The sequence below is a fragment of the Salvelinus fontinalis genome, chromosome 22, assembly GCF_029448725.1.
Source record: "Salvelinus fontinalis isolate EN_2023a chromosome 22, ASM2944872v1, whole genome shotgun sequence".
Taxonomy (NCBI): Eukaryota; Metazoa; Chordata; class Actinopteri; order Salmoniformes; family Salmonidae; genus Salvelinus; species Salvelinus fontinalis.
In genome coordinates this window covers 19,276,479-19,302,746 of record NC_074686.1, presented here as the reverse complement: position 1 = coordinate 19,302,746, position 26,268 = coordinate 19,276,479, and the positions used below count along the sequence as shown (strand labels likewise).

Below are 26,268 nucleotides of genomic sequence, written 5' to 3'. Positions count from 1 at the left end.
TGCATGAAGTGTGAACTGGAACGTTCTTGGATCCACAACAAAATGTGTTATTTTGGAGAATGTGGGCATCGATCCCACTACCTCTCGCATGCAAAGCAAGCACTCTACCATTTGAGCTAATTCCCCATCCTTGTTGATTTGCCACAAGGAGCAACCAAGAGGGTCTAGTCTTGTCAGGCTATACTGTTGGTGGACTTGTTAGTTTTTGCGCCAGCACTGGCCGAGGCTCTGTGCATCCTAAAAATTTCGCTCCGTAGCAAGTGGCCGGTTAGCTCAGTTGTTTAGAGCGTGGTGCTAATAACGCCAAGGTCGTGGGTTCGATCCCCGTACTGGCCATGAGGTACATTTTGATTGTCAAGATCATGAGTCACTTGCATGTGTATGGTCAAGTGTGCCACATAATTAAAATTATTGACTTGTCGAAATAGCTCAGTTGGGAGAGCGTTAGACTGAAGATCTAAAGTTCCATCTTTCGATCCTGGGTTTCGGCATAAGTTGTTGTTCTGTCTTTGGCTTCAAGGAAACTTCCCACAGCTTTGTTTGTGGGCATCAATTGTGTGTGCCTACAGCTCCTCTGAAAGTTAGTCATGTCATTCTTTTACATCCGACATTGTGACATCAGTGTTACATGAAAGTTGCTACATGACAGTAGGTTGTTGTTAGACAAAGCTGCATGAAGTGTGAACTGGAACGTTCTTGGATCCACAACAAAATGTGTTATTTTGGAGAATGTGGGCATCGATCCCACTACCTCTCGCATGCAAAGCAAGCACTCTACCATTTGAGCTAATTCCCGATCCTTGTTAATTTGCCACAAGGAGCAACCAAGAGGGTCTAGTCTTGTCAGGCTATACTGTTGGTGGACTTGTCAGTTTTTGCGCAGCACTGGCCGAGGCTCTGTCCATCCTAAAAATTTTGCTCCGTAGCAAGTGGCCGGTTAGCTCAGTTGTTTAGAGCGTGGTGCTAATAACGCCAAGGTGGTGGGTTCGATCCCCGTACTGGCCATGAGGTACACTTTGATTGTCAAAATCATGAGTCACTTGCATGTGTATGGTCAAGTGTGCCACATAATTAATATTAGCGACTTGCCGAAATAGCTCAGTTGGGAGAGCGTTAGACTGAAGATCTAAAGGTCCCTGGTTCGATCCCGGGTTTCGGCAAAAGTTGTCGTTCTATCTTTATCTTTGGCTTCAAGGAAACTTCCCACAGCTTTGTTTGTGGGCATCAATTGTGTGTGCCTACAGCTCCTCTGAAAGTTAGTCATGTCATTCTTTTACATCCGACATTGTGACATCAGTGTTACATGAAAGTTGCTACATGACAGTAGGTTGTTGTTAGACAAAGCTGCATGAAGTGTGAACTGGAAGGTTCTTGGATCCACAACAAAATGTGTTATTTTGGAGAATGTGGGCATCGATCCCACTACCTCTCGCATGCAAAGCAAGCACTCTACCATTTGAGCTAATTCCCCATCCTTGTTAATTTGCCACAAGGAGCAACCAAGAGGGTCTAGTCTTGTCAGGCTATACTGTTGGTGGACTTGTCAGTTTTTGCGCAGCACTGGCCGAGGCTCTGTCCATCCTAAAAATTTTGCTCCGTAGCAAGTGGCCGGTTAGCTCAGTTGTTTAGAGCGTGGTGCTAATAACGCCAAGGTGGTGGGTTCGATCCCCGTACTGGCCATGATGTACACTTTGATTGTCAAAATCATGAGTCACTTGCATGTGTATGGTCAAGTGTGCCACATACTTAATATTAGCGACTTGCCGAAATAGCTCAGTTGGGAGAGCGTTAGACTGAAGATCTAAAGGTTCCTGGTTCGATCCCGGGTTTCGGCAAAAGTTGTCGTTCTATCTTTATCTTTGGCTTCAAGGAAACTTCCCACAGCTTTGTTTGTGGGCATCAATTGTGTGTGCCTACAGCTCCTCTGAAAGTTAGTCATGTCATTCTTTTACATCCGACATTGTGACATCAGTGTTACATGAAAGTTGCTACATGACAGTAGGTTGTTGTTAGACAAAGCTGCATGAAGTGTGAACTGGAACGTTCTTGGATCCACAACAAAATGTGTTATTTTGGAGAATGTGGGCATCGATCCCATTACCTCTCGCATGCAAAGCAAGCACTCTACCATTTGAGCTAATTCCCCATCCTTGTTAATTTGCCACAAGGAGCAACCAAGAGGGTCTAGTCTTGTCAGGCTATACTGTTGGTGGACTTGTCAGTTTTTGCGCAGCACTGGCCGAGGCTCTGTCCATCCTAAAAATTTTGCTCCGTAGCAAGTGGCCGGTTAGCTCAGTTGTTTAGAGCGTGGTGCTAATAACGCCAAGGTGGTGGGTTCGATCCCCGTACTGGCCATGAGGTACACTTTGATTGTCAAAATCATGAGTCACTTGCATGTGTATGGTCAAGTGTGCCACATAATTAATATTAGCGACTTGCCGAAATAGCTCAGTTGGGAGAGCGTTAGACTGAAGATCTAAAGGTCCCTGGTTCGATCCCGGGTTTCGGCAAAAGTTGTCGTTCTATCTTTGGCTTCAAGGAAACTTCCCACAGCTTTGTTTGTGGGCATCAATTGTGTGTGCCTACAGCTCCTCTGAAAGTTAGTCATGTCATTCTTTTACATCCGACATTGTGACATCAGTGTTACATGAAAGTTGCTACATGACAGTAGGTTGTTGTTAGACAAAGCTGCATGAAGTGTGAACTGGAACGTTCTTGGATCCACAACAAAATGTGTTATTTTGGAGAATGTGGGCATCGATCCCACTACCTCTCCCATGCAAAGCAAGCACTCTACCATTTGAGCTAATTCCCCATCCTTGTTGATTTGCCACAAGGAGCAACCAAGAGGGTCTAGTCTTGTCAGGCTATACTGTTGGTGGACTTGTTAGTTTTTGCGCCAGCACTGGCCGAGGCTCTGTGCATCCTAAAAATTTCGCTCCGTAGCAAGTGGCCGGTTAGCTCAGTTGTTTAGAGCGTGGTGCTAATAACGCCAAGGTCGTGGGTTCGATCCCCGTACTGGCCATGAGGTACATTTTGATTGTCAAGATCATGAGTCACTTGCATGTGTATGGTCAAGTGTGCCACATAATTAAAATTATTGACTTGTCGAAATAGCTCAGTTGGGAGAGCGTTAGACTGAAGATATAAAGTTCCATCTTTCGATCCTGGGTTTCGGCATAAGTTGTTGTTCTGTCTTTGGCTTCAAGGAAACTTCCCACAGCTTTGTTTGTGGGCATCAATTGTGTGTGCCTACAGCTCCTCTGAAAGTTAGTCATGTCATTCTTTTACATCCGACATTGTGACATCAGTGTTACATGAAAGTTGCTACATGACAGTAGGTTGTTGTTAGACAAAGCTGCATGAAGTGTGAACTGGAACGTTCTTGGATCCACAACAAAATGTGTTATTTTGGAGAATGTGGGCATCGATCCCACTACCTCTCGCATGCAAAGCAAGCACTCTACCATTTGAGCTAATTCCCCATCCTTGTTAATTTGCCACAAGGAGCAACCAAGAGGGTCTAGTCTTGTCAGGCTATACTGTTGGTGGACTTGTCAGTTTTTGCGCAGCACTGGCCGAGGCTCTGTCCATCCTAAAAATTTTGCTCCGTAGCAAGTGGCCGGTTAGCTCAGTTGTTTAGAGCGTGGTGCTAATAACGCCAAGGTGGTGGGTTCGATCCCCGTACTGGCCATGAGGTACACTTTGATTGTCAAAATCATGAGTCACTTGCATGTGTATGGTCAAGTGTGCCACATAATTAATATTAGCGACTTGCCGAAATAGCTCAGTTGGGAGAGCGTTAGACTGAAGATCTAAAGGTCCCTGGTTCGATCCCGGGTTTCGGCAAAAGTTGTCGTTCTATCTTTGGCTTCAAGGAAACTTCCCACAGCTTTGTTTGTGGGCATCAATTGTGTGTGCCTACAGCTCCTCTGAAAGTTAGTCATGTCATTCTTTTACATCCGACATTGTGACATCAGTGTTACATGAAAGTTGCTACATGACAGTAGGTTGTTGATAGACAAAGCTGCATGAAGTGTGAACTGGAACGTTCTTGGATCCACAACAAAATGTGTTATTTTGGAGAATGTGGGCATCGATCCCACTACCTCTCGCATGCTAAGCAAGCACTCTACCATTTGAGCTAATTCCCCATCCTTGTTGATTTGCCACAATGAGCAACCAAGAGGGTCTAGTCTTGTCAGGCTATACTGTTGGTGGACTTGTTAGTTATTGCGCCAGCACTGGCCGAGGCTCTGTGCATCCTAAAAATTCTTCCTCCTTAGCAAGTGGCCGGTTAGCTCAGTTGGTTACAGCGTGGTGCTAATAACGCCAAGGTCGTGGGTCGATCCCCGTACTGGCCATGAGGTACATTTTGATTGTCAAAATCATGAGTCACTTGCATGTGTATGGTCAAGTGTGCCACATAATTATTATTAGGGACTTGCCGAAATAGCTCAGTTGGGAGATCGTTAGACTGAAGATTTAAATGTACCTGGTTCGATCCTGGGTTTCGGCATTAGTTGTCGTTCTATCTTTATCCTCAGCTTTGGCTTCAAGGAAACTTCCCACAGCTTTGTTTGTGGGCATCAATTGTGTGTGCCTACAGCTCCTCTGAAAGTTAGTCATGTCATTCTTTTACATCCGACATTGTGACATCAGTGTTACATGAAAGTTGCTACATGACAGTAGGTTGTTGATAGACAAAGCTGCATGAAGTGTGAACTGGAACGTTCTTGGATCCACAACAAAATGTGTTATTTTGGAGAATGTGGGCATCGATCCCACTACCTCTCGCATGCTAAGCAAGCACTCTACCATTTGAGCTAATTCCCCATCCTTGTTGATTTGCCACAAGGAGCAACCAAGAGGGTCTAGTCTTGTCAGGCTATACTGTTGGTGGACTTGTTAGTTTTTGCGCCAGCACTGGCCGAGGCTCTGTGCATCCTAAAAATTTCGCTCCGTAGCAAGTGGCCGGTTAGCTCAGTTGTTTAGAGCGTGGTGCTAATAACGCCAAGGTCGTGGGTTCGATCCCCGTACTGGCCATGAGGTACATTTTGATTGTCAAGATCATGAGTCACTTGCATGTGTATGGTCAAGTGTGCCACATAATTAAAATTATTGACTTGCCGAAATAGCTCAGTTGGGAGAGCGTTAGACTGAAGATCTAAAGTTCCCTGTTTCGATCCTGGGTTTCGGCATAAGTTGTTGTTCTGTCTTTGGCTTCAAGGAAACTTCCCACAGCTTTGTTTGTGGGCATCAATTGTGTGTGCCTACAGCTCCTCTGAAAGTTAGTCATGTCATTCTTTTACATCCGACATTGTGACATCAGTGTTACATGAAAGTTGCTACATGACAGCAGGTTGTTGTTAGACAAAGCTGCATGAAGTGTGAACTGGAACGTTCTTGGATCCACAACAAAATGTGTTATTTGGGAGAATGTGGGCATCGATCCCACTACCTCTCGCATGCTAAGCAAGCACTCTACCATTTGAGCTAATTCCCCATCCTTGTTGATTTGCCACAAGGAGCAACCAAGAGGGTCTAGTCTTGTCAGGCTATACTGTTGGTGGACTTGTCAGTTTTTGCGCCAGCACTGGCCGAGGCTCTGTCCATCCTAAAAATTTCGCTCCGTAGCAAGTGGCCGGTTAGCTCAGTTGTTTAGAGCGTGGTGCTAATAACGCCAAGGTCGTGGGTTTGATCCCCGTACTGGCCATGAGGTACACTTAGATTGTCAAAATCATGAGTCACTTGCATGTGTATGGTCAAGTGTGCCACATAATTAATATTAGTGACTTGCCGAAATAGCTCAGTTGGGAGAGCGTTAGACTGAAGATCTAAAGGTCCCTGGTTCGATCCCGGGTTTCGGCATTAGTTGTCGTTCTATCTTTGGCTTCAAGGAAACTTCCCACAGCTTTGTTTGTGGGCATCAATTGTGTGTGCCTACAGCTCCTCTGAAAGTTAGTCATGTCATTCCTTTACATCCGACATTGTGACATCAGTGTTACATGAAAGTTGCTACAGGACAGTAGGTTGTTGATAGACAAAGCTGCATGAAGTGTGAACTGGAACGTTCTTGGATCCACAACAAAATGTGTTATTTTGGAGAATGTGGGCATCGATCCCACTACCTCTCGCATGCTAAGCAAGCACTCTACCATTTGAGCTAATTCCCCAACCTTGTTGATTTGCCACAAGGAGCAACCAAGAGGGTCTAGTCTTGTCAGGCTATACTGTTGGTGGACTTGTTAGTTATTGCGCCAGCACTGGCCGAGGCTCTGTCCATCCTAAAAATTTCGCTCCGTAGCAAGTGGCCGGTTAGCTCAGTTGTTTAGAGCGTGGTGCTAATAACGCCAAGGTCGTGGGTTTGATCCCCGTACTGGCCATGAGGTACACTTAGATTGTCAAAATCATGAGTCACTTGCATGTGTATGGTCAAGTGTGCCACATAATTAATATTAGTGACTTGCCGAAATAGCTCAGTTGGGAGAGCGTTAGACTGAAGATCTAAAGGTCCCTGGTTCGATCCCGGGTTTCGGCATTAGTTGTCGTTCTATCTTTGGCTTCAAGGAAACTTCCCACAGCTTTGTTTGTGGGCATCAATTGTGTGTGCCTACAGCTCCTCTGAAAGTTAGTCATGTCATTCCTTTACATCCGACATTGTGACATCAGTGTTACATGAAAGTTGCTACAGGACAGTAGGTTGTTGATAGACAAAGCTGCATGAAGTGTGAACTGGAACGTTCTTGGATCCACAACAAAATGTGTTATTTTGGAGAATGTGGGCATCGATCCCACTACCTCTCGCATGCTAAGCAAGCACTCTACCATTTGAGCTAATTCCCCAACCTTGTTGATTTGCCACAAGGAGCAACCAAGAGGGTCTAGTCTTGTCAGGCTATACTGTTGGTGGACTTGTTAGTTATTGCGCCAGCACTGGCCGAGGCTCTGTGCATCCTAAAAATGTTGCTCCTTAGCAAGTGGCCGGTTAGCTCAGTTGTTTAGAGCGTGGTGCTAATAACGCCAAGGTCGTGGGTTCGATCCCCGTACTGGCCATGAGGTACATTTTGATTGTCAAGATCATGAGTCACTTGCATGTGTATGGTCAAGTGTGCCACATAATTAAAATTATTGACTTGTCGAAATAGCTCAGTTGGGAGAGCGTTAGACTGAAGATCTAAAGTTCCATCTTTCGATCCTGGGTTTCGGCATAAGTTGTTGTTCTGTCTTTGGCTTCAAGGAAACTTCCCACAGCTTTGTTTGTGGGCATCAATTGTGTGTGCCTACAGCTCCTCTGAAAGTTAGTCATGTCATTCTTTTACATCCGACATTGTGACATCAGTGTTACATGAAAGTTGCTACATGACAGTAGGTTGTTGTTAGACAAAGCTGCATGAAGTGTGAACTGGAACGTTCTTGGATCCACAACAAAATGTGTTATTTTGGAGAATGTGGGCATCGATCCCACTACCTCTCGCATGCAAAGCAAGCACTCTACCATTTGAGCTAATTCCCCATCCTTGTTAATTTGCCACAAGGAGCAACCAAGAGGGTCTAGTCTTGTCAGGCTATACTGTTGGTGGACTTGTCAGTTTTTGCGCAGCACTGGCCGAGGCTCTGTCCATCCTAAAAATTTTGCTCCGTAGCAAGTGGCCGGTTAGCTCAGTTGTTTAGAGCGTGGTGCTAATAACGCCAAGGTGGTGGGTTCGATCCCCGTACTGGCCATGAGGTACACTTTGATTGTCAAAATCATGAGTCACTTGCATGTGTATGGTCAAGTGTGCCACATAATTAATATTAGCGACTTGCCGAAATAGCTCAGTTGGGAGAGCGTTAGACTGAAGATCTAAAGGTCCATGGTTCGATCCCGGGTTTCGGCAAAAGTTGTCGTTCTATCTTTATCTTTGGCTTCAAGGAAACTTCCCACAGCTTTGTTTGTGGGCATCAATTGTGTGTGCCTACAGCTCCTCTGAAAGTTAGTCATGTCATTCTTTTACATCCGACATTGTGACATCAGTGTTACATGAAAGTTGCTACATGACAGTAGGTTGTTGTTAGACAAAGCTGCATGAAGTGTGAACTGGAACGTTCTTGGATCCACAACAAAATGTGTTATTTTGGAGAATGTGGGCATCGATCCCACTACCTCTCGCATGCAAAGCAAGCACTCTACCATTTGAGCTAATTCCCGATCCTTGTTAATTTGCCACAAGGAGCAACCAAGAGGGTCTAGTCTTGTCAGGCTATACTGTTGGTGGACTTGTCAGTTTTTGCGCAGCACTGGCCGAGGCTCTGTCCATCCTAAAAATTTTGCTCCGTAGCAAGTGGCCGGTTAGCTCAGTTGTTTAGAGCGTGGTGCTAATAACGCCAAGGTGGTGGGTTCGATCCCCGTACTGGCCATGAGGTACACTTTGATTGTCAAAATCATGAGTCACTTGCATGTGTATGGTCAAGTGTGCCACATAATTAATATTAGCGACTTGCCGAAATAGCTCAGTTGGGAGAGCGTTAGACTGAAGATCTAAAGGTCCCTGGTTCGATCCCGGGTTTCGGCAAAAGTTGTCGTTCTATCTTTATCTTTGGCTTCAAGGAAACTTCCCACAGCTTTGTTTGTGGGCATCAATTGTGTGTGCCTACAGCTCCTCTGAAAGTTAGTCATGTCATTCTTTTACATCCGACATTGTGACATCAGTGTTACATGAAAGTTGCTACATGACAGTAGGTTGTTGTTAGACAAAGCTGCATGAAGTGTGAACTGGAAGGTTCTTGGATCCACAACAAAATGTGTTATTTTGGAGAATGTGGGCATCGATCCCACTACCTCTCGCATGCAAAGCAAGCACTCTACCATTTGAGCTAATTCCCCATCCTTGTTAATTTGCCACAAGGAGCAACCAAGAGGGTCTAGTCTTGTCAGGCTATACTGTTGGTGGACTTGTCAGTTTTTGCGCAGCACTGGCCGAGGCTCTGTCCATCCTAAAAATTTTGCTCCGTAGCAAGTGGCCGGTTAGCTCAGTTGTTTAGAGCGTGGTGCTAATAACGCCAAGGTGGTGGGTTCGATCCCCGTACTGGCCATGATGTACACTTTGATTGTCAAAATCATGAGTCACTTGCATGTGTATGGTCAAGTGTGCCACATACTTAATATTAGCGACTTGCCGAAATAGCTCAGTTGGGAGAGCGTTAGACTGAAGATCTAAAGGTTCCTGGTTCGATCCCGGGTTTCGGCAAAAGTTGTCGTTCTATCTTTATCTTTGGCTTCAAGGAAACTTCCCACAGCTTTGTTTGTGGGCATCAATTGTGTGTGCCTACAGCTCCTCTGAAAGTTAGTCATGTCATTCTTTTACATCCGACATTGTGACATCAGTGTTACATGAAAGTTGCTACATGACAGTAGGTTGTTGTTAGACAAAGCTGCATGAAGTGTGAACTGGAACGTTCTTGGATCCACAACAAAATGTGTTATTTTGGAGAATGTGGGCATCGATCCCACTACCTCTCGCATGCAAAGCAAGCACTCTACCATTTGAGCTAATTCCCCATCCTTGTTAATTTGCCACAAGGAGCAACCAAGAGGGTCTAGTCTTGTCAGGCTATACTGTTGGTGGACTTGTCAGTTTTTGCGCAGCACTGGCCGAGGCTCTGTCCATCCTAAAAATTTTGCTCCGTAGCAAGTGGCCGGTTAGCTCAGTTGTTTAGAGCGTGGTGCTAATAACGCCAAGGTGGTGGGTTCGATCCCCGTACTGGCCATGAGGTACACTTTGATTGTCAAAATCATGAGTCACTTGCATGTGTATGGTCAAGTGTGCCACATAATTAATATTAGCGACTTGCCGAAATAGCTCAGTTGGGAGAGCGTTAGACTGAAGATCTAAAGGTCCCTGGTTCGATCCCGGGTTTCGGCAAAAGTTGTCGTTCTATCTTTGGCTTCAAGGAAACTTCCCACAGCTTTGTTTGTGGGCATCAATTGTGTGTGCCTACAGCTCCTCTGAAAGTTAGTCATGTCATTCTTTTACATCCGACATTGTGACATCAGTGTTACATGAAAGTTGCTACATGACAGTAGGTTGTTGTTAGACAAAGCTGCATGAAGTGTGAACTGGAACGTTCTTGGATCCACAACAAAATGTGTTATTTTGGAGAATGTGGGCATCGATCCCACTACCTCTCGCATGCAAAGCAAGCACTCTACCATTTGAGCTAATTCCCCATCCTTGTTGATTTGCCACAAGGAGCAACCAAGAGGGTCTAGTCTTGTCAGGCTATACTGTTGGTGGACTTGTTAGTTTTTGCGCCAGCACTGGCCGAGGCTCTGTGCATCCTAAAAATTTTGCTCCGTAGCAAGTGGCCGGTTAGCTCAGTTGTTTAGAGCGTGGTGCTAATAACGCCAAGGTGGTGGGTTCGATCCCCGTACTGGCCATGAGGTACATTTTGATTGTCAAGATCATGAGTCACTTGCATGTGTATGGTCAAGTGTGCCACATAATTAAAATTATTGACTTGTCGAAATAGCTCAGTTGGGAGAGCGTTAGACTGAAGATCTAAAGTTCCATCTTTCGATCCTGGGTTTCGGCATAAGTTGTTGTTCTGTCTTTGGCTTCAAGGAAACTTCCCACAGCTTTGTTTGTGGGCATCAATTGTGTGTGCCTACAGCTCCTCTGAAAGTTAGTCATGTCATTCTTTTACATCCGACATTGTGACATCAGTGTTACATGAAAGTTGCTACATGACAGTAGGTTGTTGTTAGACAAAGCTGCATGAAGTGTGAACTGGAACGTTCTTGGATCCACAACAAAATGTGTTATTTTGGAGAATGTGGGCATCGATCCCACTACCTCTCGCATGCAAAGCAAGCACTCTACCATTTGAGCTAATTCCCCATCCTTGTTAATTTGCCACAAGGAGCAACCAAGAGGGTCTAGTCTTGTCAGGCTATACTGTTGGTGGACTTGTCAGTTTTTGCGCAGCACTGGCCGAGGCTCTGTCCATCCTAAAAATTTTGCTCCGTAGCAAGTGGCCGGTTAGCTCAGTTGTTTAGAGCGTGGTGCTAATAACGCCAAGGTGGTGGGTTCGATCCCCGTACTGGCCATGAGGTACACTTTGATTGTCAAAATCATGAGTCACTTGCATGTGTATGGTCAAGTGTGCCACATAATTAATATTAGCGACTTGCCGAAATAGCTCAGTTGGGAGAGCGTTAGACTGAAGATCTAAAGGTCCCTGGTTCGATCCCGGGTTTCGGCAAAAGTTGTCGTTCTATCTTTATCTTTGGCTTCAAGGAAACTTCCCACAGCTTTGTTTGTGGGCATCAATTGTGTGTGCCTACAGCTCCTCTGAAAGTTAGTCATGTCATTCTTTTACATCCGACATTGTGACATCAGTGTTACATGAAAGTTGCTACATGACAGTAGGTTGTTGTTAGACAAAGCTGCATGAAGTGTGAACTGGAACGTTCTTGGATCCACAACAAAATGTGTTATTTTGGAGAATGTGGGCATCGATCCCACTACCTCTCGCATGCAAAGCAAGCACTCTACCATTTGAGCTAATTCCCCATCCTTGTTAATTTGCCACAAGGAGCAACCAAGAGGGTCTAGTCTTGTCAGGCTATACTGTTGGTGGACTTGTCAGTTTTTGCGCAGCACTGGCCGAGGCTCTGTCCATCCTAAAAATTTTGCTCCGTAGCAAGTGGCCGGTTAGCTCAGTTGTTTAGAGCGTGGTGCTAATAACGCCAAGGTGGTGGGTTCGATCCCCGTACTGGCCATGAGGTACACTTTGATTGTCAAAATCATGAGTCACTTGCATGTGTATGGTCAAGTGTGCCACATAATTAATATTAGCGACTTGCCGAAATAGCTCAGTTGGGAGAGCGTTAGACTGAAGATCTAAAGGTCCCTGGTTCGATCCCGGGTTTCGGCAAAAGTTGTCGTTCTATCTTTGGCTTCAAGGAAACTTCCCACAGCTTTGTTTGTGGGCATCAATTGTGTGTGCCTACAGCTCCTCTGAAAGTTAGTCATGTCATTCTTTTACATCCGACATTGTGACATCAGTGTTACATGAAAGTTGCTACATGACAGTAGGTTGTTGTTAGACAAAGCTGCATGAAGTGTGAACTGGAACGTTCTTGGATCCACAACAAAATGTGTTATTTTGGAGAATGTGGGCATCGATCCCACTACCTCTCGCATGCAAAGCAAGCACTCTACCATTTGAGCTAATTCCCCATCCTTGTTGATTTGCCACAAGGAGCAACCAAGAGGGTCTAGTCTTGTCAGGCTATACTGTTGGTGGACTTGTTAGTTTTTGCGCCAGCACTGGCCGAGGCTCTGTGCATCCTAAAAATTTTGCTCCGTAGCAAGTGGCCGGTTAGCTCAGTTGTTTAGAGCGTGGTGCTAATAACGCCAAGGTGGTGGGTTCGATCCCCGTACTGGCCATGAGGTACATTTTGATTGTCAAGATCATGAGTCACTTGCATGTGTATGGTCAAGTGTGCCACATAATTAAAATTATTGACTTGTCGAAATAGCTCAGTTGGGAGAGCGTTAGACTGAAGATCTAAAGTTCCATCTTTCGATCCTGGGTTTCGGCATAAGTTGTTGTTCTGTCTTTGGCTTCAAGGAAACTTCCCACAGCTTTGTTTGTGGGCATCAATTGTGTGTGCCTACAGCTCCTCTGAAAGTTAGTCATGTCATTCTTTTACATCCGACATTGTGACATCAGTGTTACATGAAAGTTGCTACATGACAGTAGGTTGTTGTTAGACAAAGCTGCATGAAGTGTGAACTGGAACGTTCTTGGATCCACAACAAAATGTGTTATTTTGGAGAATGTGGGCATCGATCCCACTACCTCTCGCATGCAAAGCAAGCACTCTACCATTTGAGCTAATTCCCCATCCTTGTTAATTTGCCACAAGGAGCAACCAAGAGGGTCTAGTCTTGTCAGGCTATACTGTTGGTGGACTTGTCAGTTTTTGCGCAGCACTGGCCGAGGCTCTGTCCATCCTAAAAATTTTGCTCCGTAGCAAGTGGCCGGTTAGCTCAGTTGTTTAGAGCGTGGTGCTAATAACGCCAAGGTGGTGGGTTCGATCCCCGTACTGGCCATGAGGTACACTTTGATTGTCAAAATCATGAGTCACTTGCATGTGTATGGTCAAGTGTGCCACATAATTAATATTAGCGACTTGCCGAAATAGCTCAGTTGGGAGAGCGTTAGACTGAAGATCTAAAGGTCCCTGGTTCGATCCCGGGTTTCGGCAAAAGTTGTCGTTCTATCTTTATCTTTGGCTTCAAGGAAACTTCCCACAGCTTTGTTTGTGGGCATCAATTGTGTGTGCCTACAGCTCCTCTGAAAGTTAGTCATGTCATTCTTTTACATCCGACATTGTGACATCAGTGTTACATGAAAGTTGCTACATGACAGTAGGTTGTTGTTAGACAAAGCTGCATGAAGTGTGAACTGGAACGTTCTTGGATCCACAACAAAATGTGTTATTTTGGAGAATGTGGGCATCGATCCCACTACCTCTCGCATGCAAAGCAAGCACTCTACCATTTGAGCTAATTCCCGAACCTTGTTAATTTGCCACAAGGAGCAACCAAGAGGGTCTAGTCTTGTCAGGCTATACTGTTGGTGGACTTGTCAGTTTTTGCGCAGCACTGGCCGAGGCTCTGTCCATCCTAAAAATTTTGCTCCGTAGCAAGTGGCCGGTTAGCTCAGTTGTTTAGAGCGTGGTGCTAATAACGCCAAGGTGGTGGGTTCGATCCCCGTACTGGCCATGATGTACACTTTGATTGTCAAAATCATGAGTCACTTGCATGTGTATGGTCAAGTGTGCCACATACTTAATATTAGCGACTTGCCGAAATAGCTCAGTTGGGAGAGCGTTAGACTGAAGATCTAAAGGTTCCTGGTTCGATCCCGGGTTTCGGCAAAAGTTGTCGTTCTATCTTTATCTTTGGCTTCAAGGAAACTTCCCACAGCTTTGTTTGTGGGCATCAATTGTGTGTGCCTACAGCTCCTCTGAAAGTTAGTCATGTCATTCTTTTACATCCGACATTGTGACATCAGTGTTACATGAAAGTTGCTACATGACAGTAGGTTGTTGTTAGACAAAGCTGCATGAAGTGTGAACTGGAACGTTCTTGGATCCACAACAAAATGTGTTATTTTGGAGAATGTGGGCATCGATCCCACTACCTCTCGCATGCAAAGCAAGCACTCTACCATTTGAGCTAATTCCCGATCCTTGTTAATTTGCCACAAGGAGCAACCAAGAGGGTCTAGTCTTGTCAGGCTATACTGTTGGTGGACTTGTCAGTTTTTGCGCAGCACTGGCCGAGGCTCTGTCCATCCTAAAAATTTTGCTCCGTAGCAAGTGGCCGGTTAGCTCAGTTGTTTAGAGCGTGGTGCTAATAACGCCAAGGTGGTGGGTTCGATCCCCGTACTGGCCATGAGGTACACTTTGATTGTCAAAATCATGAGTCACTTGCATGTGTATGGTCAAGTGTGCCACATAATTAATATTAGCGACTTGCCGAAATAGCTCAGTTGGGAGAGCGTTAGACTGAAGATCTAAAGGTCCCTGGTTCGATCCCGGGTTTCGGCAAAAGTTGTCGTTCTATCTTTATCTTTGGCTTCAAGGAAACTTCCCACAGCTTTGTTTGTGGGCATCAATTGTGTGTGCCTACAGCTCCTCTGAAAGTTAGTCATGTCATTCTTTTACATCCGACATTGTGACATCAGTGTTACATGAAAGTTGCTACATGACAGTAGGTTGTTGTTAGACAAAGCTGCATGAAGTGTGAACTGGAACGTTCTTGGATCCACAACAAAATGTGTTATTTTGGAGAATGTGGGCATCGATCCCACTACCTCTCGCATGCAAAGCAAGCACTCTACCATTTGAGCTAATTCCCCATCCTTGTTAATTTGCCACAAGGAGCAACCAAGAGGGTCTAGTCTTGTCAGGCTATACTGTTGGTGGACTTGTCAGTTTTTGCGCAGCACTGGCCGAGGCTCTGTCCATCCTAAAAATTTTGCTCCGTAGCAAGTGGCCGGTTAGCTCAGTTGTTTAGAGCGTGGTGCTAATAACGCCAAGGTGGTGGGTTCGATCCCCGTACTGGCCATGATGTACACTTTGATTGTCAAAATCATGAGTCACTTGCATGTGTATGGTCAAGTGTGCCACATACTTAATATTAGCGACTTGCCGAAATAGCTCAGTTGGGAGAGCGTTAGACTGAAGATCTAAAGGTTCCTGGTTCGATCCCGGGTTTCGGCAAAAGTTGTCGTTCTATCTTTGGCTTCAAGGAAACTTCCCACAGCTTTGTTTGTGGGCATCAATTGTGTGTGCCTACAGCTCCTCTGAAAGTTAGTCATGTCATTCTTTTACATCCGACATTGTGACATCAGTGTTACATGAAAGTTGCTACATGACAGTAGGTTGTTGTTAGACAAAGCTGCATGAAGTGTGAACTGGAACGTTCTTGGATCCACAACAAAATGTGTTATTTTGGAGAATGTGGGCATCGATCCCACTACCTCTCGCATGCAAAGCAAGCACTCTACCATTTGAGCTAATTCCCCATCCTTGTTGATTTGCCACAAGGAGCAACCAAGAGGGTCTAGTCTTGTCAGGCTATACTGTTGGTGGACTTGTTAGTTTTTGCGCCAGCACTGGCCGAGGCTCTGTGCATCCTAAAAATTTCTCTCCGTAGCAAGTGGCCGGTTAGCTCAGTTGTTTAGAGCGTGGTGCTAATAACGCCAAGGTCGTGGGTTCGATCCCCGTACTGGCCATGAGGTACATTTTGATTGTCAAGATCATGAGTCACTTGCATGTGTATGGTCAAGTGTGCCACATAATTAAAATTATTGACTTGTCGAAATAGCTCAGTTGGGAGAGCGTTAGACTGAAGATCTAAAGTTCCATCTTTCGATCCTGGGTTTCGGCATAAGTTGTTGTTCTGTCTTTGGCTTCAAGGAAACTTCCCACAGCTTTGTTTGTGGGCATCAATTGTGTGTGCCTACAGCTCCTCTGAAAGTTAGTCATGTCATTCTTTTACATCCGACATTGTGACATCAGTGTTACATGAAAGTTGCTACATGACAGTAGGTTGTTGTTAGACAAAGCTGCATGAAGTGTGAACTGGAACGTTCTTGGATCCACAACAAAATGTGTTATTTTGGAGAATGTGGGCATCGATCCCACTACCTCTCGCATGCAAAGCAAGCACTCTACCATTTGAGCTAATTCCCCATCCTTGTTAATTTGCCACAAGGAGCAACCAAGAGGGTCTAGTCTTGTCAGGCTATACTGTTGGTGGACTTGTCAGTTTTTGCGCAGCACTGGCCGAGGCTCTGTCCATCCTAAAAATTTTGCTCCGTAGCAAGTGGCCGGTTAGCTCAGTTGTTTAGAGCGTGGTGCTAATAACGCCAAGGTGGTGGGTTCGATCCCCGTACTGGCCATGAGGTACACTTTGATTGTCAAAATCATGAGTCACTTGCATGTGTATGGTCAAGTGTGCCACATAATTAATATTAGCGACTTGCCGAAATAGCTCAGTTGGGAGAGCGTTAGACTGAAGATCTAAAGGTCCCTGGTTCGATCCCGGGTTTCGGCAAAAGTTGTCGTTCTATCTTTATCTTTGGCTTCAAGGAAACTTCCCACAGCTTTGTTTGTGGGCATCAATTGTGTGTGCCTACAGCTCCTCTGAAAGTTAGTCATGTCATTCTTTTACATCCGACATTGTGACATCAGTGTTACATGAAAGTTGCTACATGACAGTAGGTTGTTGTTAGACAAAGCTGCATGAAGTGTGAACTGGAACGTTCTTGGATCCACAACAAAATGTGTTATTTTGGAGAATGTGGGCATCGATCCCACTACCTCTCGCATGCAAAGCAAGCACTCTACCATTTGAGCTAATTCCCCATCCTTGTTGATTTGCCACAAGGAGCAACCAAGAGGGTCTAGTCTTGTCAGGCTATACTGTTGGTGGACTTGTTAGTTTTTGCGCCAGCACTGGCCGAGGCTCTGTGCATCCTAAAAATTTCTCTCCGTAGCAAGTGGCCGGTTAGCTCAGTTGTTTAGAGCGTGGTGCTAATAACGCCAAGGTCGTGGGTTCGATCCCCGTACTGGCCATGAGGTACATTTTGATTGTCAAGATCATGAGTCACTTGCATGTGTATGGTCAAGTGTGCCACATAATTAAAATTATTGACTTGTCGAAATAGCTCAGTTGGGAGAGCGTTAGACTGAAGATCTAAAGTTCCATCTTTCGATCCTGGGTTTCGGCATAAGTTGTTGTTCTGTCTTTGGCTTCAAGGAAACTTCCCACAGCTTTGTTTGTGGGCATCAATTGTGTGTGCCTACAGCTCCTCTGAAAGTTAGTCATGTCATTCTTTTACATCCGACATTGTGACATCAGTGTTACATGAAAGTTGCTACATGACAGTAGGTTGTTGTTAGACAAAGCTGCATGAAGTGTGAACTGGAACGTTCTTGGATCCACAACAAAATGTGTTATTTTGGAGAATGTGGGCATCGATCCCACTACCTCTCGCATGCAAAGCAAGCACTCTACCATTTGAGCTAATTCCCCATCCTTGTTAATTTGCCACAAGGAGCAACCAAGAGGGTCTAGTCTTGTCAGGCTATACTGTTGGTGGACTTGTCAGTTTTTGCGCAGCACTGGCCGAGGCTCTGTCCATCCTAAAAATTTTGCTCCGTAGCAAGTGGCCGGTTAGCTCAGTTGTTTAGAGCGTGGTGCTAATAACGCCAAGGTGGTGGGTTCGATCCCCGTACTGGCCATGAGGTACATTTTGATTGTCAAGATCATGAGTCACTTGCATGTGTATGGTCAAGTGTGCCACATAATTAATATTAGCGACTTGCCGAAATAGCTCAGTTGGGAGAGCGTTAGACTGAAGATCTAAAGGTCCCTGGTTCGATCCCGGGTTTCGGCAAAAGTTGTCGTTCTATCTTTATCTTTGGCTTCAAGGAAACTTCCCACAGCTTTGTTTGTGGGCATCAATTGTGTGTGCCTACAGCTCCTCTGAAAGTTAGTCATGTCATTCTTTTACATCCGACATTGTGACATCAGTGTTACATGAAAGTTGCTACATGACAGTAGGTTGTTGTTAGACAAAGCTGCATGAAGTGTGAACTGGAACGTTCTTGGATCCACAACAAAATGTGTTATTTTGGAGAATGTGGGCATCGATCCCACTACCTCTCGCATGCAAAGCAAGCACTCTACCATTTGAGCTAATTCCCCATCCTTGTTAATTTGCCACAAGGAGCAACCAAGAGGGTCTAGTCTTGTCAGGCTATACTGTTGGTGGACTTGTCAGTTTTTGCGCAGCACTGGCCGAGGCTCTGTCCATCCTAAAAATTTTGCTCCGTAGCAAGTGGCCGGTTAGCTCAGTTGTTTAGAGCGTGGTGCTAATAACGCCAAGGTGGTGGGTTCGATCCCCGTACTGGCCATGAGGTACACTTTGATTGTCAAAATCATGAGTCACTTGCATGTGTATGGTCAAGTGTGCCACATAATTAATATTAGCGACTTGCCGAAATAGCTCAGTTGGGAGAGCGTTAGACTGAAGATCTAAAGGTCCCTGGTTCGATCCCGGGTTTCGGCAAAAGTTGTCGTTCTATCTTTATCTTTGGCTTCAAGGAAACTTCCCACAGCTTTGTTTGTGGGCATCAATTGTGTGTGCCTACAGCTCCTCTGAAAGTTAGTCATGTCATTCTTTTACATCCGACATTGTGACATCAGTGTTACATGAAAGTTGCTACATGACAGTAGGTTGTTGTTAGACAAAGCTGCATGAAGTGTGAACTGGAACGTTCTTGGATCCACAACAAAATGTGTTATTTTGGAGAATGTGGGCATCGATCCCACTACCTCTCGCATGCAAAGCAAGCACTCTACCATTTGAGCTAATTCCCGAACCTTGTTAATTTGCCACAAGGAGCAACCAAGAGGGTCTAGTCTTGTCAGGCTATACTGTTGGTGGACTTGTCAGTTTTTGCGCAGCACTGGCCGAGGCTCTGTCCATCCTAAAAATTTTGCTCCGTAGCAAGTGGCCGGTTAGCTCAGTTGTTTAGAGCGTGGTGCTAATAACGCCAAGGTGGTGGGTTCGATCCCCGTACTGGCCATGATGTACACTTTGATTGTCAAAATCATGAGTCACTTGCATGTGTATGGTCAAGTGTGCCACATACTTAATATTAGCGACTTGCCGAAATAGCTCAGTTGGGAGAGCGTTAGACTGAAGATCTAAAGGTTCCTGGTTCGATCCCGGGTTTCGGCAAAAGTTGTCGTTCTATCTTTATCTTTGGCTTCAAGGAAACTTCCCACAGCTTTGTTTGTGGGCATCAATTGTGTGTGCCTACAGCTCCTCTGAAAGTTAGTCATGTCATTCTTTTACATCCGACATTGTGACATCAGTGTTACATGAAAGTTGCTACATGACAGTAGGTTGTTGTTAGACAAAGCTGCATGAAGTGTGAACTGGAACGTTCTTGGATCCACAACAAAATGTGTTATTTTGGAGAATGTGGGCATCGATCCCACTACCTCTCGCATGCAAAGCAAGCACTCTACCATTTGAGCTAATTCCCGATCCTTGTTAATTTGCCACAAGGAGCAACCAAGAGGGTCTAGTCTTGTCAGGCTATACTGTTGGTGGACTTGTCAGTTTTTGCGCAGCACTGGCCGAGGCTCTGTCCATCCTAAAAATTTTGCTCCGTAGCAAGTGGCCGGTTAGCTCAGTTGTTTAGAGCGTGGTGCTAATAACGCCAAGGTGGTGGGTTCGATCCCCGTACTGGCCATGAGGTACACTTTGATTGTCAAAATCATGAGTCACTTGCATGTGTATGGTCAAGTGTGCCACATAATTAATATTAGCGACTTGCCGAAATAGCTCAGTTGGGAGAGCGTTAGACTGAAGATCTAAAGGTCCCTGGTTCGATCCCGGGTTTCGGCAAAAGTTGTCGTTCTATCTTTATCTTTGGCTTCAAGGAAACTTCCCACAGCTTTGTTTGTGGGCATCAATTGTGTGTGCCTACAGCTCCTCTGAAAGTTAGTCATGTCATTCTTTTACATCCGACATTGTGACATCAGTGTTACATGAAAGTTGCTACATGACAGTAGGTTGTTGTTAGACAAAGCTGCATGAAGTGTGAACTGGAACGTTCTTGGATCCACAACAAAATGTGTTATTTTGGAGAATGTGGGCATCGATCCCACTACCTCTCGCATGCAAAGCAAGCACTCTACCATTTGAGCTAATTCCCCATCCTTGTTAATTTGCCACAAGGAGCAACCAAGAGGGTCTAGTCTTGTCAGGCTATACTGTTGGTGGACTTGTCAGTTTTTGCGCAGCACTGGCCGAGGCTCTGTCCATCCTAAAAATTTTGCTCCGTAGCAAGTGGCCGGTTAGCTCAGTTGTTTAGAGCGTGGTGCTAATAACGCCAAGGTGGTGGGTTCGATCCCCGTACTGGCCATGATGTACACTTTGATTGTCAAAATCATGAGTCACTTGCATGTGTATGGTCAAGTGTGCCACATACTTAATATTAGCGACTTGCCGAAATAGCTCAGTTGGGAGAGCGTTAGACTGAAGATCTAAAGGTTCCTGGTTCGATCCCGGGTTTCGGCAAAAGTTGTCGTTCTATCTTTGGCTTCAAGGAAACTTCCCACAGCTTTGTTTGTGGGCATCAATTGTGTGTGCCTACAGCTCCTCTGAAAGTTAGTCAGGTCATTCTTTTACATCCGACATTGTGACATCAGTGTTACATGAAAGTTGCTACATGACAGTAGGTTGTTGTTAGACAAAGCTGCATGAAGTGTGAACTGGAACGTTCTTGGATCCACAACAAAATGTGTTATTTTGGAGAATGTGGGCATCGATCCCACTACCTCTCGCATGCAAAGCAAGCACTCTACCATTTGAGCTAATTCCCCATCCTTGTTGATTTGCCACAAGGAGCAACCAAGAGGGTCTAGTCTTGTCAGGCTATACTGTTGGTGGACTTGTTAGTTTTTGCGCCAGCACTGGCCGAGGCTCTGTGCATCCTAAAAATTTCTCTCCGTAGCAAGTGGCCGGTTAGCTCAGTTGTTTAGAGCGTGGTGCTAATAACGCCAAGGTCGTGGGTTCGATCCCCGTACTGGCCATGAGGTACATTTTGATTGTCAAGATCATGAGTCACTTGCATGTGTATGGTCAAGTGTGCCACATAATTAAAATTATTGACTTGTCGAAATAGCTCAGTTGGGAGAGCGTTAGACTGAAGATCTAAAGTTCCATCTTTCGATCCTGGGTTTCGGCATAAGTTGTTGTTCTGTCTTTGGCTTCAAGGAAACTTCCCACAGCTTTGTTTGTGGGCATCAATTGTGTGTGCCTACAGCTCCTCTGAAAGTTAGTCATGTCATTCTTTTACATCCGACATTGTGACATCAGTGTTACATGAAAGTTGCTACATGACAGTAGGTTGTTGTTAGACAAAGCTGCATGAAGTGTGAACTGGAACGTTCTTGGATCCACAACAAAATGTGTTATTTTGGAGAATGTGGGCATCGATCCCACTACCTCTCGCATGCAAAGCAAGCACTCTACCATTTGAGCTAATTCCCCATCCTTGTTAATTTGCCACAAGGAGCAACCAAGAGGGTCTAGTCTTGTCAGGCTATACTGTTGGTGGACTTGTCAGTTTTTGCGCAGCACTGGCCGAGGCTCTGTCCATCCTAAAAATTTTGCTCCGTAGCAAGTGGCCGGTTAGCTCAGTTGTTTAGAGCGTGGTGCTAATAACGCCAAGGTGGTGGGTTCGATCCCCGTACTGGCCATGAGGTACACTTTGATTGTCAAAATCATGAGTCACATGCATGTGTATGGTCAAGTGTGCCACATAATTAATATTAGCGACTTGCCGAAATAGCTCAGTTGGGAGAGCGTTAGACTGAAGATCTAAAGGTCCCTGGTTCGATCCCGGGTTTCGGCAAAAGTTGTCGTTCTATCTTTATCTTTGGCTTCAAGGAAACTTCCCACAGCTTTGTTTGTGGGCATCAATTGTGTGTGCCTACAGCTCCTCTGAAAGTTAGTCATGTCATTCTTTTACATCCGACATTGTGACATCAGTGTTACATGAAAGTTGCTACATGACAGTAGGTTGTTGTTAGACAAAGCTGCATGAAGTGTGAACTGGAACGTTCTTGGATCCACAACAAAATGTGTTATTTTGGAGAATGTGGGCATCGATCCCACTACCTCTCGCATGCAAAGCAAGCACTCTACCATTTGAGCTAATTCCCCATCCTTGTTGATTTGCCACAAGGAGCAACCAAGAGGGTCTAGTCTTGTCAGGCTATACTGTTGGTGGACTTGTTAGTTTTTGCGCCAGCACTGGCCGAGGCTCTGTGCATCCTAAAAATTTTGCTCCGTAGCAAGTGGCCGGTTAGCTCAGTTGTTTAGAGCGTGGTGCTAATAACGCCAAGGTCGTGGGTTCGATCCCCGTACTGGCCATGAGGTACATTTTGATTGTCAAGATCATGAGTCACTTGCATGTGTATGGTCAAGTGTGCCACATAATTAAAATTATTGACTTGTCGAAATAGCTCAGTTGGGAGAGCGTTAGACTGAAGATCTAAAGTTCCATCTTTCGATCCTGGGTTTCGGCATAAGTTGTTGTTCTGTCTTTGGCTTCAAGGAAACTTCCCACAGCTTTGTTTGTGGGCATCAATTGTGTGTGCCTACAGCTCCTCTGAAAGTTAGTCATGTCATTCTTTTACATCCGACATTGTGACATCAGTGTTACATGAAAGTTGCTACATAACAGTAGGTTGTTGTTAGACAAAGCTGCATGAAGTGTGAACTGGAACGTTCTTGGATCCACAACAAAATGTGTTATTTTGGAGAATGTGGGCATCGATCCCACTACCTCTCGCATGCAAAGCAAGCACTCTACCATTTGAGCTAATTCCCCATCCTTGTTAATTTGCCACAAGGAGCAACCAAGAGGGTCTAGTCTTGTCAGGCTATACTGTTGGTGGACTTGTCAGTTTTTGCGCAGCACTGGCCGAGGCTCTGTCCATCCTAAAAATTTTGCACCGTAGCAAGTGGCCGGTTAGCTCAGTTGTTTAGAGCGTGGTGCTAATAACGCCAAGGTGGTGGGTTCGATCCCCGTACTGGCCATGATGTACACTTTGATTGTCAAAATCATGAGTCACTTGCATGTGTATGGTCAAGTGTGCCACATAATTAATATTAGCGACTTGCCGAAATAGCTCAGTTGGGAGAGCGTTAGACTGAAGATCTAAAGGTCCCTGGTTCGATCCCGGGTTTCGGCAAAAGTTGTCGTTCTATCTTTATCTTTGGCTTCAAGGAAACTTCCCACAGCTTTGTTTGTGGGCATCAATTGTGTGTGCCTACAGCTCCTCTGAAAGTTAGTCATGTCATTCTTTTACATCCGACATTGTGACATCAGTGTTACATGAAAGTTGCTACATGACAGTAGGTTGTTGTTAGACAAAGCTGCATGAAGTGTGAACTGGAACGTTCTTGGATCCACAACAAAATGTGTTATTTTGGAGAATGTGGGCATCGATCCCACTACCTCTCGCATGCAAAGCAAGCACTCTACCATTTGAGCTAATTCCCCATCCTTGTTGATTTGCCACAAGGAGCAACCAAGAGGGTCTAGTCTTGTCAGGCTATACTGTTGGTGGACTTGTTAGTTTTTGCGCCAGCACTGGCCGAGGCTCTGTGCATCCTAAAAATTTCGCTCCGTAGCAAGTGGCCGGTTAGCTCAGTTGTTTAGAGCGTGGTGCTAATAACGCCAAGGTCGTGGGTTCGATCCCCGTACTGGCCATGAGGTACATTTTGATTGTCAAGATCATGAGTCACTTGCATGTGTATGGTCAAGTGTGCCACATAATTAAAATTATTGACTTGTCGAAATAGCTCAGTTGGGAGAGCGTTAGACTGAAGATCTAAAGTTCCATCTTTCGATCCTGGGTTTCGGCATAAGTTGTTGTTCTGTCTTTGGCTTCAAGGAAACTTCCCACAGCTTTGTTTGTGGGCATCAATTGTGTGTGCCTACAGCTCCTCTGAAAGTTAGTCATGTCATTCTTTTACATCCGACATTGTGACATCAGTGTTACATGAAAGTTGCTACATGACAGTAGGTTGTTGTTAGACAAAGCTGCATGAAGTGTGAACTGGAACGTTCTTGGATCCACAACAAAATGTGTTATTTTGGAGAATGTGGGCATCGATCCCACTACCTCTCGCATGCAAAGCAAGCACTCTACCATTTGAGCTAATTCCCCATCCTTGTTGATTTGCCACAAGGAGCAACCAAGAGGGTCTAGTCTTGTCAGGCTATACTGTTGGTGGACTTGTTAGTTTTTGCGCCAGCACTGGCCGAGGCTCTGTGCATCCTAAAAATTTCACTCCGTAGCAAGTGGCCGGTTAGCTCAGTTGTTTAGAGCGTGGTGCTAATAACGCCAAGGTCGTGGGTTCGATCCCCGTACTGGCCATGAGGTACATTTTGATTGTCAAGATCATGAGTCACTTGCATGTGTATGGTCAAGTGTGCCACATAATTAAAATTATTGACTTGTCGAAATAGCTCAGTTGGGAGAGCGTTAGACTGAAGATCTAAAGTTCCATCTTTCGATCCTGGGTTTCGGCATAAGTTGTTGTTCTGTCTTTGGCTTCAAGGAAACTTCCCACAGCTTTGTTTGTGGGCATCAATTGTGTGTGCCTACAGCTCCTCTGAAAGTTAGTCATGTCATTCTTTTACATCCGACATTGTGACATCAGTGTTACATGAAAGTTGCTACATGACAGTAGGTTGTTGTTAGACAAAGCTGCATGAAGTGTGAACTGGAACGTTCTTGGATCCACAACAAAATGTGTTATTTTGGAGAATGTGGGCATCGATCCCACTACCTCTCGCATGCAAAGCAAGCACTCTACCATTTGAGCTAATTCCCCATCCTTGTTAATTTGCCACAAGGAGCAACCAAGAGGGTCTAGTCTTGTCAGGCTATACTGTTGGTGGACTTGTCAGTTTTTGCGCAGCACTGGCCGAGGCTCTGTCCATCCTAAAAATTTTGCTCCGTAGCAAGTGGCCGGTTAGCTCAGTTGTTTAGAGCGTGGTGCTAATAACGCCAAGGTGGTGGGTTCGATCCCCGTACTGGCCATGAGGTACACTTTGATTGTCAAAATCATGAGTCACATGCATGTGTATGGTCAAGTGTGCCACATAATTAATATTAGCGACTTGCCGAAATAGCTCAGTTGGGAGAGCGTTAGACTGAAGATCTAAAGGTCCCTGGTTCGATCCCGGGTTTCGGCAAAAGTTGTCGTTCTATCTTTATCTTTGGCTTCAAGGAGACTTCCCACAGCTTTGTTTGTGGGCATCAATTGTGTGTGCCTACAGCTCCTCTGAAAGTTAGTCATGTCATTCTTTTACATCCGACATTGTGACATCAGTGTTACATGAAAGTTGCTACATGACAGTAGGTTGTTGTTAGACAAAGCTGCATGAAGTGTGAACTGGAACGTTCTTGGATCCACAACAAAATGTGTTATTTTGGAGAATGTGGGCATCGATCCCACTACCTCTCGCATGCAAAGCAAGCACTCTACCATTTGAGCTAATTCCCCATCCTTGTTGATTTGCCACAAGGAGCAACCAAGAGGGTCTAGTCTTGTCAGGCTATACTGTTGGTGGACTTGTTAGTTTTTGCGCCAGCACTGGCCGAGGCTCTGTGCATCCTAAAAATTTCGCTCCGTATCAAGTGGCCGGTTAGCTCAGTTGTTTAGAGCGTGGTGCTAATAACGCCAAGGTCGTGGGTTCGATCCCCGTACTGGCCATGAGGTACATTTTGATTGTCAAGATCATGAGTCACTTGCATGTGTATGGTCAAGTGTGCCACATAATTAAAATTATTGACTTGTCGAAATAGCTCAGTTGGGAGAGCGTTAGACTGAAGATCTAAAGTTCCATCTTTCGATCCTGGGTTTCGGCATAAGTTGTTGTTCTGTCTTTGGCTTCAAGGAAACTTCCCACAGCTTTGTTTGTGGGCATCAATTGTGTGTGCCTACAGCTCCTCTGAAAGTTAGTCATGTCATTCTTTTACATCCGACATTGTGACATCAGTGTTACATGAAAGTTGCTACATGACAGTAGGTTGTTGTTAGACAAAGCTGCATGAAGTGTGAACTGGAATGTTCTTGGATCCACAACAAAATGTG

The 26,268-nt window shown here is 45.1% G+C and overlaps 25 non-coding genes across 25 annotated transcripts; all 25 read left to right on the top strand.

Annotated features, from left to right (window-relative positions):
* Window positions 1–1,087: 1,087 nt before the first annotated feature.
* trnaf-gaa (transfer RNA phenylalanine (anticodon GAA)) lies at window positions 1,088–1,160 on the top strand. The gene has a single exon. It is a non-coding gene; the product is annotated as a tRNA-Phe (tRNA).
* A 602-nt stretch (window positions 1,161–1,762) lies between these two features.
* On the top strand, window positions 1,763–1,835 carry trnaf-gaa (transfer RNA phenylalanine (anticodon GAA)). The gene has a single exon. It is a non-coding gene; the product is annotated as a tRNA-Phe (tRNA).
* Window positions 1,836–2,437: 602 nt separating this feature from the next.
* Window positions 2,438–2,510, top strand: trnaf-gaa (transfer RNA phenylalanine (anticodon GAA)). The gene has a single exon. It is a non-coding gene; the product is annotated as a tRNA-Phe (tRNA).
* Window positions 2,511–3,776: 1,266 nt separating this feature from the next.
* trnaf-gaa (transfer RNA phenylalanine (anticodon GAA)) lies at window positions 3,777–3,849 on the top strand. Its single transcript has one exon. It is a non-coding gene; the product is annotated as a tRNA-Phe (tRNA).
* A 1,949-nt stretch (window positions 3,850–5,798) lies between these two features.
* trnaf-gaa (transfer RNA phenylalanine (anticodon GAA)) lies at window positions 5,799–5,871 on the top strand. The gene has a single exon. It is a non-coding gene; the product is annotated as a tRNA-Phe (tRNA).
* A 597-nt stretch (window positions 5,872–6,468) lies between these two features.
* Window positions 6,469–6,541, top strand: trnaf-gaa (transfer RNA phenylalanine (anticodon GAA)). The gene has a single exon. It is a non-coding gene; the product is annotated as a tRNA-Phe (tRNA).
* Window positions 6,542–7,807: 1,266 nt separating this feature from the next.
* On the top strand, window positions 7,808–7,880 carry trnaf-gaa (transfer RNA phenylalanine (anticodon GAA)). The gene has a single exon. It is a non-coding gene; the product is annotated as a tRNA-Phe (tRNA).
* Window positions 7,881–8,482: 602 nt separating this feature from the next.
* On the top strand, window positions 8,483–8,555 carry trnaf-gaa (transfer RNA phenylalanine (anticodon GAA)). The gene has a single exon. It is a non-coding gene; the product is annotated as a tRNA-Phe (tRNA).
* A 602-nt stretch (window positions 8,556–9,157) lies between these two features.
* Window positions 9,158–9,230, top strand: trnaf-gaa (transfer RNA phenylalanine (anticodon GAA)). The gene has a single exon. It is a non-coding gene; the product is annotated as a tRNA-Phe (tRNA).
* A 602-nt stretch (window positions 9,231–9,832) lies between these two features.
* trnaf-gaa (transfer RNA phenylalanine (anticodon GAA)) lies at window positions 9,833–9,905 on the top strand. The gene has a single exon. It is a non-coding gene; the product is annotated as a tRNA-Phe (tRNA).
* Window positions 9,906–11,171: 1,266 nt separating this feature from the next.
* Window positions 11,172–11,244, top strand: trnaf-gaa (transfer RNA phenylalanine (anticodon GAA)). Its single transcript has one exon. It is a non-coding gene; the product is annotated as a tRNA-Phe (tRNA).
* A 602-nt stretch (window positions 11,245–11,846) lies between these two features.
* Window positions 11,847–11,919, top strand: trnaf-gaa (transfer RNA phenylalanine (anticodon GAA)). The gene has a single exon. It is a non-coding gene; the product is annotated as a tRNA-Phe (tRNA).
* A 1,266-nt stretch (window positions 11,920–13,185) lies between these two features.
* On the top strand, window positions 13,186–13,258 carry trnaf-gaa (transfer RNA phenylalanine (anticodon GAA)). The gene has a single exon. It is a non-coding gene; the product is annotated as a tRNA-Phe (tRNA).
* A 602-nt stretch (window positions 13,259–13,860) lies between these two features.
* Window positions 13,861–13,933, top strand: trnaf-gaa (transfer RNA phenylalanine (anticodon GAA)). Its single transcript has one exon. It is a non-coding gene; the product is annotated as a tRNA-Phe (tRNA).
* Window positions 13,934–14,535: 602 nt separating this feature from the next.
* trnaf-gaa (transfer RNA phenylalanine (anticodon GAA)) lies at window positions 14,536–14,608 on the top strand. Its single transcript has one exon. It is a non-coding gene; the product is annotated as a tRNA-Phe (tRNA).
* A 602-nt stretch (window positions 14,609–15,210) lies between these two features.
* On the top strand, window positions 15,211–15,283 carry trnaf-gaa (transfer RNA phenylalanine (anticodon GAA)). Its single transcript has one exon. It is a non-coding gene; the product is annotated as a tRNA-Phe (tRNA).
* Window positions 15,284–16,549: 1,266 nt separating this feature from the next.
* On the top strand, window positions 16,550–16,622 carry trnaf-gaa (transfer RNA phenylalanine (anticodon GAA)). The gene has a single exon. It is a non-coding gene; the product is annotated as a tRNA-Phe (tRNA).
* A 1,272-nt stretch (window positions 16,623–17,894) lies between these two features.
* trnaf-gaa (transfer RNA phenylalanine (anticodon GAA)) lies at window positions 17,895–17,967 on the top strand. Its single transcript has one exon. It is a non-coding gene; the product is annotated as a tRNA-Phe (tRNA).
* A 602-nt stretch (window positions 17,968–18,569) lies between these two features.
* trnaf-gaa (transfer RNA phenylalanine (anticodon GAA)) lies at window positions 18,570–18,642 on the top strand. Its single transcript has one exon. It is a non-coding gene; the product is annotated as a tRNA-Phe (tRNA).
* A 602-nt stretch (window positions 18,643–19,244) lies between these two features.
* On the top strand, window positions 19,245–19,317 carry trnaf-gaa (transfer RNA phenylalanine (anticodon GAA)). Its single transcript has one exon. It is a non-coding gene; the product is annotated as a tRNA-Phe (tRNA).
* Window positions 19,318–19,919: 602 nt separating this feature from the next.
* On the top strand, window positions 19,920–19,992 carry trnaf-gaa (transfer RNA phenylalanine (anticodon GAA)). Its single transcript has one exon. It is a non-coding gene; the product is annotated as a tRNA-Phe (tRNA).
* A 602-nt stretch (window positions 19,993–20,594) lies between these two features.
* Window positions 20,595–20,667, top strand: trnaf-gaa (transfer RNA phenylalanine (anticodon GAA)). The gene has a single exon. It is a non-coding gene; the product is annotated as a tRNA-Phe (tRNA).
* A 1,266-nt stretch (window positions 20,668–21,933) lies between these two features.
* On the top strand, window positions 21,934–22,006 carry trnaf-gaa (transfer RNA phenylalanine (anticodon GAA)). The gene has a single exon. It is a non-coding gene; the product is annotated as a tRNA-Phe (tRNA).
* Window positions 22,007–23,278: 1,272 nt separating this feature from the next.
* On the top strand, window positions 23,279–23,351 carry trnaf-gaa (transfer RNA phenylalanine (anticodon GAA)). The gene has a single exon. It is a non-coding gene; the product is annotated as a tRNA-Phe (tRNA).
* A 1,942-nt stretch (window positions 23,352–25,293) lies between these two features.
* Window positions 25,294–25,366, top strand: trnaf-gaa (transfer RNA phenylalanine (anticodon GAA)). The gene has a single exon. It is a non-coding gene; the product is annotated as a tRNA-Phe (tRNA).
* The last annotated feature ends 902 nt before the right edge of the window (window positions 25,367–26,268 follow it).